This window comes from Rana temporaria, chromosome 2 (genome assembly GCF_905171775.1).
Source record: "Rana temporaria chromosome 2, aRanTem1.1, whole genome shotgun sequence".
Classification (NCBI taxonomy): Eukaryota; Metazoa; Chordata; class Amphibia; order Anura; family Ranidae; genus Rana; species Rana temporaria.
The window spans coordinates 453,297,113-453,311,843 of record NC_053490.1 but is presented as its reverse complement, the minus strand read 5'-3'; the positions used below and the strand labels follow the sequence as shown (position 1 = coordinate 453,311,843).

General features: G+C 44.0%; 1 protein-coding gene across 1 annotated transcript in view; it reads left to right on the top strand.

The window, feature by feature from the left end:
- The first annotated feature begins 2,774 nt into the window (after nt 1-2,774).
- FAM222B (family with sequence similarity 222 member B) overlaps nt 2,775-14,731 on the top strand; it is a 190,490-nt gene continuing 178,533 nt past the window's right edge. Inside the window, exon 1 of the mRNA XM_040338530.1 lies at nt 2,775-2,878. The gene's annotated coding sequence lies outside the window, so the exon portion shown is untranslated. The remainder of the gene's footprint in view (nt 2,879-14,731) is intronic.

Below are 14,731 nucleotides of genomic sequence, written 5' to 3'. Positions count from 1 at the left end.
ATGTTTGAGAAGGGGGGCTTTGAACCGCAGGAGCCGCGAGTTCAAGATTTTTTCGAGATTTTTAATCAAAAAATTACACTCGCGGCTCCCGTGAACTGCACCCCCCTCCCCCCGCTTCTCAAGATTTTTAATCCAAAAATGACACTCGCGGCTCCCGCGGACTGCACCCCCCCGCCCCCGCTTCTAAAGATTTTTAATCAAAAAATTACACTCGCGGCTCCCGCGGACTGAACCCCCCCCCGCTTCTCAAGATTTTTATTAAAAAAATGACACTCGCGGCTCCCGCGGACTGCACCCCCCACCCGCTTCTCAAGATTTTTAATCAAAAAATTACACTCGCGGCTCCCGCAGACTGCACCCCCCCCCTCGCGCGAGCCACGAGTGTAATTTATTGAAAAAAAATCTTGAGAAGCGGGGGGGGGGGGGGCCGCGGGAGCAGCAAGTGTAATTTATTAAAACAATTATTGAGTCTCAGAGGGGAGGGGGGTGTTACTGCATGATTAGGAGGGGAGGTGACTCAACAATCCCAGGAGTCTGTGCGGCAGAGGAAAACGACCGCGGATCAGGAAGAAGGCAGATTAGGATGTCTGCCTAGCAACAACCGTTTTAAGGTATGTAAAAAAATCTTTTTTTTTTTTTTACTCCACTAATGAATTTTTTTTGAAAGTGATGATGCAGAGTTTAATTTGAGGGTGGAGCTCCGCTTTAAAAGTGAAACTAACCTACAGGCACATTATATGATTGATTTTGTATCTATTTGTAATCATTTTTAAAAGGAATCAGTTAACTTTTATGTCTCTATACCCTGTAAACAGTCATTTCAGCAAAAAAAAAAAATTCCTTTAGTGACCCTTTAAGTGGTTAATAAAAACAATACTAATTAACCACTTGCCGACCGGTGCATGCACTTTTACGTCGGCAGAATGACATAGACAGGCAAATGGGTGTACAGGTACGTCCCTTTAAATTTGCTGCTGTGTGGGCACGTGCGCTCCCCTGCCATGAGCTCTGTGACCATGCCCGTGGGACCTGCGGACTCGATGTCCGCCGGTGTCCCGCGATCGTGTCACAGAGTGGCAGAACGGGGGGATGCCTGTGAAAACAAGGCATCTCCCTGTTCTGCCAAGTGAGAGGACACTGATCGTCTGCTCCTTCTCATCGGGAGCAGTGATCAGTGTCGTGTCACAGGTAGCCCAGCCCCCACACAGTTAAAATCACTCCCTAGGACACACTTAACCCCTTCCTAGCCCCCTAGTGGTTAACCCCTTTCATGTCAGTCACATTTATACAGTAATCAGTGCATTTTTATAGCACTGATCGCTGTATAAATGTGAATGGTCCCAAAATAGCGTCATAAGTGTCTGATGTGTCCGCCAAAATGACGCAGTCACGATAAAAATTGCTGATCGCGCCATTACTAGTAAAAAAAAATATTAATAAAAATGGCATAAAACTATACCCTATTTTGTAGACACTATAACTTTTGCACAAACCAATCAATATGTGCTTATTGCAATTTTTTTTTACCAAAAATATGTAAAAGAATACATATCGGCCTAAACTGAGGAAAAAAATACATTATATATTTTTGGGGGATATTTATTATGAGTAAAAGTAAAAAATATAGTTTTTTTTCCAAAATTGTCTCTCTATTTTTGTTTATAGCGTAAAAAAATAAAAACCACAGTACCACCAAAAGAAATCTCTATTTGTGGGAAAAAACGTACGTCAATTTTGTTTGGGAGCCACGTCACACGACCGCTCAATTGTCAGTTAAAGCAACGCAGTGCCTCTCTTGTTATAAAAATAAAGCGACGCAGCGCCAAATCGCAAAAAGTAGCCCGGTCATTTGGCAGACAAATCCTCCGGGGCTAAAGTGGTTAAAGTGGAGGTTCACCCAAAAACTAAATTTTTAACATTACATTGAGGCTCGTTTTGTGAAGGGGAATCGGGTGTTTTTTTTTCAAATCGAAGCAGTACTTACCGTTTTAGAGAGCGATCTTCTCCGCCGCTTCCGGGTATGGGCTGTGGGACTGGGCGTTCCTCTTTGATTGACAGGCTTTCGACAGGCTTCCGACGGTCGCATACAGCGCGTCACAATTTTCCGAAAGTAGCCGAACGTCGGTGCGCAGGCGTCGTATAGAGCCGCACCGACGTTCGGCTTCTTTCGGCTACTCGTGACGCGATTTATGCGACCGTCGGAAGCCTCTCAATCAAATAGGAATGCCCAGTCCCGAAGACCATACCCGGAAGCGGCGGAGAAGATCGCTCTCTAAAATGGTAAGTACTGCTTCCATTTTTAAAATAACACCCGATTCCCCTTGACAAAACGAGCCTCAATCTAATGTTAAAAATTGTTTTTCGGGTGAACTCCCGCTTTAAACGAAAATCAGACGTTGAGTACGATAAAAATTTCATAGTTCACAGTTTTTGTCGTACGAAAATTCGGAATCGGCCGCCGAAAGCACCATACTAATGATCCAGCAGATCGTTCATCGGAGGAAACATAACTTCTGATTTTCTTATCGTATGTGTGTGTACGGTCCTTTAGTCACCTACAAGTTTAGCGCACTATCCTGTTTGGTGGAGGGTCATTTCTCATAACTCCCCCCAAAGAGAAGGCTACATACTGAATACTGTGGGAAGAATCCACACAAGGTTTCTGTATTTTATTTCACATTGGTATTTCATTCATGCACAGAGATACGCAGAGCTGCACACTGCTCCACTTCCAGCACTGCCCTCTTCCACAATGGCGCTCCTTGGCAGTGGAAGTGTCTCAGCGGCTGACGTCACTTCCGATGTGTGCTGAGCCCGGCCCTGCAGTGTGTTAGTCGGGGATCAGTCTGTTCATGGTTGCACGGTGGAAGAATCCCGGGTAAGTTGGTGACAGCTGAGCTGTGTGTGCGGAGATATATGTGATGGGGACAGAGGAGGGGTGGACAGGACAGATCCTGTATGGAGGGCAGTGTGTACAATGATCCATTCTGTCACCTTTATGTCATCCACAATCACAGCTGTCCCTTCCGTGCACAGCGATGACCCAGGAGAAGGACCAGCCAGCCTGTGATCCGGGGCGGTAGGCAGGCGCCCTCCTCCTCCTGGGTCATGATTGATGAGATCTGCAGAGGGATGATGTTGTGTGATCACCTGTCATCCTCATCCCCTGCATCTATCTGCATTGTGCCTGCTACAGGAGGACCCGGCATTCCTTTGTAGAGATCCTCAGCTGTATACATGTGTGCCAGGTGCTGCAGTCCTCCATCTATGAAGGGTCATCCCTCCCCAGGCTGTCACATATACTGTCACAGGAGGCTGGCTGCATTATTATTATTATTATTGCCTCCTTTGTACTGATGATGAGGCTTCTTAATGCAGCTGCTTTGATCACCAGCTCTTCATTATGGGATGTATGGATCACTTTTCTAATGACCTTCCTATAAGAGATCACTACTCTATACAAGGTGATCATGTGGCTGCACTGCTCCTATATGATGTATACTCACATCTGCTGTCTACATGAGGATGATTGGTCATCATCAGCTGTGTACAGGGCACATTTTGTCACTGTGGCGCTCCATTGGAAGGACATTATTTAGAACAGAACCTCCCCAGAGAGACGTAGCTTTGTAATAAAGAAATGCTTTATGGAATGTTGGAGATGAGGATTAGGATGGTATTAGGACTGGCTCACACCAGGTGCAGTTTTAAGCCATATCCAGAATGCATGTACAGTAATTGCCTTGTGTGCCAATAAATCTCAGTCACAATGCAGATATTTGCCACCATGGATCAACAAAATAGCGTCCAATGATTTATTTTATTTTATTGCATGATCACATCACAAAGTGGTGCAACGTTTCAGAGCCACGCAGGGCCCCTTCGTCAGTCACCAGCCTCATGAAGGGGCCCTGCGTGGCTCTGAAACGTTGCACCACTTTGAGCCACGCAGGGCCCCTTCGTCAGTCACCAGCCTGATGAAGGGGCCCTGCGTGGCTCTGAAACGTTGCACCACTTTGAGCCACGCAGGGCCCCTTCGTCAGTCACCAGCCTGATGAGGGGGCCCTGCGTGGCTCTGAAACGTTGCACCACTTTGCGATGTGAATATTGCAATAAAAAATCAGTTTGGGCGCTATTTTGTTGATTCATGGTGTGCTGGCAAATATCTGTATTGTGACTAAGGTTTATAGGAATACATGGCAATTTACAGTAGTACCTTGGTTTGAGAGTAACTTGGTTTGAGAGCGTGTTGCAAGACAAACAAAATGTTTTAATAAATTTTGCCTTGATATACAAGCTATGTCTTGATATAAGAGTAGCGTCATGTCACAACTGAGTATAAAAAAAAAAGAGAGGCGCCTCTAAGTGTAGCATTATGGTTACATTTAATGAAGGTACAACTTATTGCTACATTTAGAGGCGCCTCCCTTCTCTTTTATACCCTGTAAAAAATAAAAATAAAATAGGCTTTGATATACAAGTGCTTTGGATTACAAGCATGTTTCTGGAACGAATTATGCCCGCAAACTAAGGTTTTACTGTACTGGCAAATATCGGCATTGTGACCAGCTGGCCATTGCTGTGGCACCCACATCTTTTTGAAGCTTCACCTAGGAACGTGTGCAATGGGAATATGGAGTATTACCTGGGAACCTTCGTTCACACTAAGGATAAGCTCTGGCGTGTTCGCATAGAACACGTGCAGAGCCCGCCAGGAAGTGTGCACGGCGCTGCGCTAATCGCAGCCAGGGAGACATTTCACGATGCCTGCAGCCGAGCATCGGGACAATGTCTCCCTGACTGTGATTAGCGCAGCGCCGTGCAAACTTCCTGGCGGGCTCTGCACGTGTACTATGCGAACACGCTGGAGCTCATCCTTAGGCCCCTTTCACATTGGACCTGTAGCCGCGGTGGCGGTATATCGCCGGGATTGACGCGGGAATCGGCCGCTAGCGGTGCGGTATTAACCCCCACTAGCGGCCGATAAAGGGTTGATACCGCCCGCAATGCGCCTCTATAGAGGCGCATTGCGGGCGGTATTGCCGCGGTTTCCCATTGTTTTCAATGGGAAGGAGCGCTATACACGCCGCTCCTCTCACCGCCCCAAAGATGCTGCTGACAGGAGATTTTTTTTCCGGCTTTCACATTGAGGTAGCTGGGCAGGATTTTTTAAAGGCGGTATAGCAGCACTATTTTTAGCGCTGTACCGCCTGAAAAACTCCTCAATGTGAAAGGGGTCTTAGTTCACACCAGTGTGTTCATTTCTAGCGCTTTCCAAAAAAAAAAAAAAAAGTCAAGTATGCTGCAGTTTATTTCACCTGCACAATTTCAAAATGCATGTTAATGTAATTTAGAAAGCATAGTCCTAAGATTTTCCAAGTGTCAAAATAAAAAAAGCGTAAAAGGAAAGCACTCTACTGCTTGAAATCCACATAAAAAATGCATCTAAACACGTATGCAAATCACATTCCAAATGCTGAAATGGTGGTGTGAGTGAGTCCTTGGGGCCCTTAACCTTGTAAGTTGACAGCCTCCTATCCTGGAGGGAGGTTCGTGGAATCGGGTCATTCAGTTTAATTATCAGGATGATGCTTGTCATGTCATGTGCTGTTGACAGCCAAAGTATTATGCCACGCCCCTTTCAGGTTTTACCTAGAAGTCACTCTATGATGATGCTGCAGAGGTTGCTGTCCTTTTAAAGGCGAAGTTCACCTTTAGCAAAACAATATTGCATGCACATATTTTTGCAGATAAAAAAAATGGCTGTTTTTTTTTCCAGTAGCCTGCAAAGTATTGCACCCGCGATCAGTCGATCACAGGTGCAATGTCATTCTCCTGTACAGTCTCCCTCCAGCCTTCTGCCTATGCCTCTGTACTGGCTTTCAGTTTGAAAGCTGGAGGGACTGAATGGACTAGGAGTGCACTGATCAAACACTTGAGAACTGTAACGGCAGGGAGACTTGTAGTTTATTTATTGACTGATCGCTGTGAATGAATGATGTGCCCATGCAGACAATTTTAAAATCTGACAGTGGCTGGGGGCGAGAGGAACCCCCACCTGCTGTCACAGGGAGGGAGGGTTGAGGCAGATGCTAAACATTTTACATTGTAAATACGGTTCGAACATGTTCAAAAGGTGAACTTATGCTTTAAGGGCCAGTTCACACCAGACGCAGTTCCATGTGCTTTTTTTCTGCACTAAAAATACATGCACAGTGTTTTCCATGTATTCCAATGGCTCTAGTTGGCACCATGCAGTCAGTTTCCGGTGCAGAATCTGACTGCATGGTGTGAACTAGAGCCATTGAAATACATGGAAAACACACCGTGCATGCATTTTGTGTGGAAAAAAGCACACGGAACTGCGTCTGGTGTGAACTGGCCCTAAAGGAAAATCACAGCCAAAGCTCATTAGGCTGTACTTCTCCTGTGGATCACAGGACTGCAGTTCGTTCTGCACATTTCTGACTAGTTTTCAGCAGACAGCAGGCTGAAACCCTCTGTCTGCTGACGTCACAGAGCGGGTCCGGGCTTGGACAAGATCTCGACACTGGAGTCGGTATTCGCCCACATGCCTGGATCGGCACCCCACTCAGCCTCTCAGCGAGCCGCTGCACCGTGCCCCCGCCCCTCCACAGCCCAGCGCTCCAGTGAGCGAGGAGGGGGCAGAGCAGTGAGAACCGATCGATCAGCGGTGTTTGATCGCTCGGTTCTTGGTGTTTAGAGTCGGCAGGGACAGCATCTACCTAGGTAAGTAGAAATCTGTAAAAACCCCATACTTCTCTAATAATGAACCACCTCAATATGACCATATTGCACCCCCTTCATTGCCAGCCCATTTTTAGTTCTAGTCCCATCATAGTTTGACTGACAATTACTCACTCATACAACGCTGTACCCAAATTAACTTTTTATTTTTTGAGACACATAGGAGGGAATTTATTAAAACTGGAGCAGCTGTGCATGGCAATCAATAATTGAAATGATGATTCCGAAATCATTGATGCGATTTAAAGTGTCATGCGATTCTATGCGACTGAAGTCACATCTGATGTCACACTAATGTAAACAAAGCCTGAAAGCTCATTGGATTGTCATTTTGCTGTTTATCATGTGATGCATGTGACAGATATAGTATATATATATTTTTTTTACATTTCCTGTGATGTGGATCTGATTTGTGTTGGTCCTTGCTGGGCATACCAACTGTTATAGTTTTTTTTTGTCAAATTTCTTTAATGGCCACTAATAATTTGGTGGATCCTGGTGGTATTTTGCCTGAATTATCTTGCCTAGATTAGAGATGAGCTTTTTTTTTTTTTTGTTTTACTGGATCGGAAATCATCTTGCCATATGAGATGTGATTAGCCCACCTACTTGTGCAAACACCATCCTGCCTGCATGCCTGAGCTAAGGACAAATGGATTGCAGGAAGTAAATACTACATGTATCCTCTGCCCTTACTCAAAATGGCTGCAGCTAGAAATGCTAGGTTGGTGTGATTTCTCATCAAAATAATCATAAATGGATGGGTGAGTTTGCTCTAAATATTTAAAATGAATTTAAATAGTTTGTAGTGCTAGATACAGTTCCACCTTAAGGCTATATATGGGGTCTGCATGGATAATAATACTCAAGGTTATGTATGGGGGTCTACTATGCATAATACTCAAGGCGAATTGCGGGGTCTTCTAAAGATAGTACTCAAGGCTACTTGCAGTATAGAGGTCTGCCATAGATAATGCTCAAGGCTACATATGTCGTCTACCATGGATTATACTCAAGGTTATGTATGGGGGTCTGCTATGGATAGTACTCAAGGCTGCTTGTGGGGTCTTCTGAAGATAGTACTCAAGGCTACTTGCAGTATAGAGGTCTGCCATAGATAATGCTCAAGGCTACATATGTGGTCTACCATGGATAATACTCAAGGTTATGTATGGGGGTCTGCTATGGATAGTACTCGAGGCTGCTTGTGGGGTCTTCTGAAGATAGCACCCAAGTCTACTTACAGTATAGGGGTCTGCCATAGAAAATGCTCAAGGCTACTTATGGGGTCTGCCATGGATAATACGCAAGGCTCCATATGGTGGTGTGCTATTGATAATACTCAAGGTTATTTGTGGGGTCTTCTATAGATAGTACTCATGCCTACTTACAGTATAGAAGTCTGCCATGGCGAATACTCAAGGCTGCATATGGGGGTCTGCCATGGATAATGCTCAAGGCTACTTATTGGGGTCTTCCATGGATAACACTCAAGGCTATGTATGGGGGTCGGTCATGGATAGTACTCAAGGCTACTTGTGTGGTCTGCTATGGATTAAACTAAAGGCTACTTGTGGTGTCTGCCATAGTACTCAAGGCTGCTCACAGTATGTGCGGCTACTTATGGGGTCTGCCGTGGATGATACTGTAGCTACATATGGGGACCACCATGTATAATAAAGGCTACTTATGGGTTCTGCTGTAAATAATACTCAAGGCTATTTGTTGGGTTTGTCATGTATATTACTCAAGGCTACTTATTGGATCTGCTCTTTCCCATCTCATCTTTGCATATCAGAAATTAGTTTTGGCTTCTCCTTTCAGCATCCCCACTATTGGTGTGTGGAGTACAGGCATACCCCACTTTTAAGTACACAACGGGACCAGAGCATTGATGTAAAACGAAAATGTACTTAAAGTGAAGCAATGCCTTTTTTCACTTCTAGGCTGTAGTGGGGGTGCCAGGGGCTTTAGTGGGGGCATCAGGGGAACACTCACATGTAAATAAGCTCATCTGATGCAAGGGGGGCCGCTCCAATCCATCCCCCGGACATCGCGCTGTGCACAATGGACAGTGCTATTGAGAGGCTGGATGGCATTCTGTGGCTGACAGGGAAGCCTGAGGGGATGTGATGTCACCGGAGGTGGGGAGGCAGCCAGGATACAGAAAGAGCACACTGGAACTGGGCAGGCTAAGTGCTCAGAACTTCAGTTCCGTCTAATGCGGGTGCACGGCGCGGAATATTTGTACTTGTGAGACACTTTACGTACACTCGCGGGCATGTCCGTACTCGCGAGTGTACGTAAAGTGAGTGTCCGTAAAGCGGGGTATGCCTGTATACTGCTAGTTTGTAATGATGGGCTATGATGGATTTATTGACATCAAAGCTTATATTTGTCCTTTTTGTTTCCATAGTGTGAAAATGAGGGTGTAGTCCATTGCAAGACATTGTACGCGGCTAGATATGTTTTGTGCTGATTGATCCATTATTTAATAGCATTGCGGTCCATGGTTTCTTAGACTTCTTCCTCAAGTATACTTTTATATATTTTAATACTGTGATTATTGTAATGCTTTCACTATACATTACATAGCTATGTATCTTTTTACCGTATTTATTATTACTAGAAAATGTGCGTAGAGACCCATTATGTATAAATGAGAATGTAATGGAACAATTGTTTAGAATCCAACTATAGATCGAGCATGTTATTCACATTCTGGTGTTCCTCCTTCACTTTATCCAAAATGAATCATTGTATTTAGTTTTTGATGGAACCTAAGAGGGGTTATAGCCTCTGCCAGGTTTTTAATGTCATCTGCATCCTACTTCCTGTCAGGACAGGAAGTGATGGGAAATCTCTCCAATAGTGACTGATAATAAAATAAGAATGTAAAGATAGGTTAGATAAATGTGTTTATTGCTGAAGTCCCCCCACACACTCACCCTTTTTTTTTTTTACTGATTACAGGACAGGCAGTGAGAATAAAATCTACCCAAAGAAGTCAGACAGTAATTAACACCTGACCAAACTCTTCCCGACTCGATCCAAAACGAAAACAAAAAAAGACGTGTGGCTGGCGTTAGGCTTACAATTATGACACTGAATTGTTTGCAAGAAAAGATTTGTTTTATTAGATGTTCTGTAGGGAATAAATCCTCTGTCTAGCATTGATCTCCAGCCGGGGTGAAGAAATTATGTCATGCGGTTTTCCTATTGGAAGCTCAGCAGAATGTGTGTTTTTTTTTTTTTTTTTTTTTGTTACGAGTCAGGATGTTACTTTGCAGTATAAGCGTCATGTGATGACCCTGAGCTAATCTCTGATAGAAAGACAAATGGATCTGTTACGCGAAGCCAGGCCTTATTCACACTGACAATGGCATACATGTGTTTAGAGGACATTTCTAAATGCATATACGAGGTGTGTCTAAAACGGTCGGTGAATGGTATAAAAAACAAAAAACAAAACAGAAGATACAAACATATTACCTTTTATTGGCCTTCAAAATAATTGTCATCCTTCACAACACACTTCTGGAATCTTTCAGCAAAGGCCTCTTTAGGAATCGATTGCAGAACCGTTGTCACACATTCTTGAATTGCCGCCACGTCCGCAAAACGTGCGCCTTTCATGATATCTTGACCTTGGACTTTTGCAGGTGACTGTTTTTGGGTCACGGGGAAGATGGTGAATGCCATTCTATTGATTGCTGCTTGGATTCCCGATCCAAGGTCTCACCAGGTCTCCTCCCATGTGACAAAGGTTTGCAGAAAGGATGGATCCTGGTCACACATGGTAATGAAATCTCCACATTTTTCCATCCGTTTTGCTTTCTGTTCCTCTGTGCTTGTGCGGCACAAACCGGAAACGGATCTTCCGCTTACCCAAATCTTTGCGGATGATGGTGCACACCGTGTCCTTGTTAATGCCCAAGTCCTCCCCCACCAATCCTAGTCAGTCGCCGATCTCGTGCCAACATTTGTTGCACTCGTTCGATCATGTCTGGTGTTCTGCTTGTCGACAGCTGACCCGATTGCGACTAATCTTTGTGCATTTCTTTCCTGTTGTCAAATCTTTTGAACCGTAAACACGTTTTCTGCTCGCGGCTTCCGTCCTGTACACTTGCACCAACATTTCATGGGTTTCCGTTGCTGTTTTACCAATTTGTAGCAGAACTCGATGTTCACTCGTTGCTCCATTGACTCTACCTCTCACACTGACTGCCTTTGATTGCCCGCAGCGAGTTTACCCTGATGTTCACGTGTACTCTATGCTACGCGGCACTTCTTGGCATGTCTCTGGATAGCCATGTGCATTTACACGCACCTGGCCCATGTTGCCATTGAGATATCGGACCTGTCGCCAAACTTTTTAGACACGCCTCGTAACACATGTAATCTTAACTGGTTTTATTCTCACTGTTCCTTTACCCACATTAACATGCCTTCAGTTCAGCTACGCTTACAGAAAATAGAATTCTCTGAGGTCTCAAGGCAGATTAGATACGCTGAACAAATGTAAACCCACGTAAAAACACAAGTACATTTAAAGTGGAGTTCCACCCATTTAAAGGTCAGCAGATACAAAAAGTATAGCTGCTGACTTTTAATAAACAGACGCTCACCTGTGCCAGGGTCCAGCAAAGCGGCCGCCCGAAGCCTCACTCTTCTCCTTCTCCTCTCCCCCCCCCCCCCCCACCCTCTGAGGTGCCAGCATTGTAACTGTGGCACCCAGCTGTGACAGCTTGCTGCTTCACAACCGGTGGCGCACTGCGTATGCGCAAGTGACGCTGCTCGTTGTGAATGGCCGGGCAATCTTCTAGGACCTGTGACTTGTTCCCAGAAAATACAGGGAGGGAGGGGGAGAGGAGAACTTCCACTCGGGGCCTCAGCGCCAGGAGTGGAAGTAGAAGCTGCGTACCTGTAAAAATAAGGAACCCCCCCCCCAAAAAAAATAAAAAAAAATAATAAAATGACATGCCAAATGTTGCATGTCAGGGGGGTAAGAATTTTTTAAAGCTGAAGTTCCACTTTTGGGTGGAACTCCGCTTTAAATGCAGGAGAACGCAATTTGGTAAGGCGGTAAGCATATGTTTTTTTTTAAACTGTCCAGACACTTTTGGAGATTAGCTCTTTTTCATTGCCAATGACACATTTCATATATTGGCAGCAACAGAAATGTCAGTAAAACTGGACCAAGTCCCGCATGGTAGGTATTCCTGGGGAGGGACATAATTGAAAGTCCATTTGATGATCTTCCCTAGCTGCAAGGAACCCAGAAGCCATGTGGAATACATGATTTTTCTGCTGGCACTTCCACTGGCTTTTGTGGATGCAGAAAAAGCTAATTAAACGTGATCTGCGCTCCATTAGCTTCAGTGAAGTGCAGGGTAGACGTTGTTTACTTGGTACAACCTGATCTTTTATGGGATAATATATTGTGTTTGCTTGCATTAAAATTAAAGTGTTTGTAAAGGCTGGACAATTTCTAACTGAATTCATTCCCTGCATTAAAGCGGGGTTCCGGGCATAATTTTTATTTTTTTGCAAGCTAAAATTAATCACATTAAATAGTCCCTAAAACATATTAATAGCTCCCCAGTCATTCCAGATATCATTGCAAACACTTGCCTTATATCCTCCAGCTCATGGTGTGGCCGTATCCATCATATGTGTGGGCATGTGAGGCCCAGTTCCTTTTTCTTCCTGGTTTTCAGGGAGAGGTGCATGCTGAACGATTTTTTTTTCTTTTTTTTTTTTTGGCACAGTAATGCCCAGAGACTCCTGGGAAATGAGTGTCATCATTTCCCAGAAGGCAATGGGGTCTTAGGACAGGAAGTTGAACCACCTAGGACTAGGAAGTAGGCAGATTACTTCCTAGTACTGCCTAGTAACAGCCAGATAGAAGTGAGTAAAAAAAGAAATAAAAATGTATTATTTTTTTTTACATTATTATTATTATTATTATTATTATTATTATACAGGATTTATATAGCGCCAACAGTTTACGCAGCGCTTTACAACATCAGGGAAGACATTATAGTTACAATACAATTTAATACAGTAAAGATGTTAATAGAAATTTTTTAGGGTGGAACTCTGCTTTTATTAAGGCAAAAAATGTCCCTCTATACTTCCCCCCCCCTCACCCCCCCCCCATACTTACCTGAGTCCTTTATTGAACGAGCGCTGTGCCAACTGTCATCTGCTGTGAGGGACCTTCAAGGCCAAAGGTCATTGTTGTTCATGATAAAACGATATAAAATAATAAAGAAGGCAAGAGGGAAATCAAATAAGAAAAAGGTAAGAAGGAAAGAAACCCAAGTAAGGGCACGGACAGAGTGTGAGGTAGGCAAAAAGATAGAAAGAGGGCTCATAAGAGAGAGAGAACTGCTGGAAATTTGTAGAGGTTTAATCTCGCTTCCTGTTGTGCGTCTTTGTGACGGAAGTAAAAGAGAAATCTCCCCAATAGGGTACAGTCAGCAAAAATATTAAATAGATGGGGATTTAACCCTTTCCTACTTTATCCAAAATGTATAAAAAAAAAAATGAAATACTACGTCTACACTTTAAAGTGGCTATGTCACTGCAGTCTCACTTGTAAACAAAGCTCTCGCTGTGAGGGAAGAGCATGTAAACGTATCTTCCCAGCGGCAGGGTGACTTCAAAGTACACCTGTATGTACTAAGAAAAATCCATAGGCTACTATTACTGACCTCCTTCATGAAAATGTACTAGTACATAGTTGTCTCTGTGTTCAGTATTTTAGGTGACTGTCTGGAACAAGTTTTTTGCAGGTGAAACCAAAGCAAAGTCAGTACACTTGGTTTGCATACTTGTTCGGAGTCGGTGGAAGTAAGGCCTCATTCACTAAACCTGCAGATACTTGGGGCTAAGATCCCAGGTGTTCCAATTGGTGATGGCAACAGATGTCCGACCCTGGACGTAAACGGCTTGTGCCCAGGGGGGATCATTTGTCCTAACCACTGGATCAATATGAACACCTGCTTACACCTGTGGAGAACACCAACTCATTGTAGCCTGTTTGAGTTGTACAGGCTGAACGGCTGCTGTCTATTGGGATGCCTCAGTCATGGATGTTTGAATGGGGCCTAGTCATTGACCACGGAATCATTATTAAAAGCCAGACCACTAGCATTTTTGAAGAGGTCAGGCATGGCAGTCTGAGTTCCCTCGGTTCAGGTTTTCTTTACAGTTGAGAGATCTTGTGTAAACCAAATAGATATTTTATTCAGACCGTTCCTGTTTTGGTCAAACGTAATCAAAAGCTACTTTGCAGTAGGAAGGTTTAAATATAATGGGCGTCCCACTTTCACTAATCTGCTTATTAACAAAAAGAAAAGTTCCCTTTTTAATATATATTTATAACCTCTAATGAGGTTAGTGGCTGTGCCATACTCCTAAGAAGCCCCCTGCAGATTTGGTAATTGTTTGCTATACTGGCTGCTGTGATTATATATTGATTTCTGCCCACTTGTGTTACCGGTCCAGCATGCAGCTTTGCAGTTCTAGAGGCGGATTTGGCGTTTGGTTACGAGGCCGCAGCAAACCTCTGCCTTGAAAGACTTATGCCGCATACACACCATCACTTTATGTGATGAAAAAAAACGACATTTTCTGTGAAGTAAAAAATTACCTTTTTGAAACTTCAATTTTCAAAGACGAAGTTGCCTACACACCATCGTTTTTCTCACAATGTTCTAGCAAAGCGAGGTTACGTTCCACCACGTTTTTCCATTGAAGCTCGCTTCATAACTAGCTTCTGGGCATGCGCGGGTGTAAAAACGTCTTTTTAAACAACGTTTTTTGCTACACAATTTCTGAGAAGTAAAAAACAACGTTTTGAAAAACGACACATAAAATTGAAGCATGCTTCAATTTTTTTTGGTCGTTTTTTACAAGACATAAAACAACGTTTTCCCCCCCCACACAGTCAATT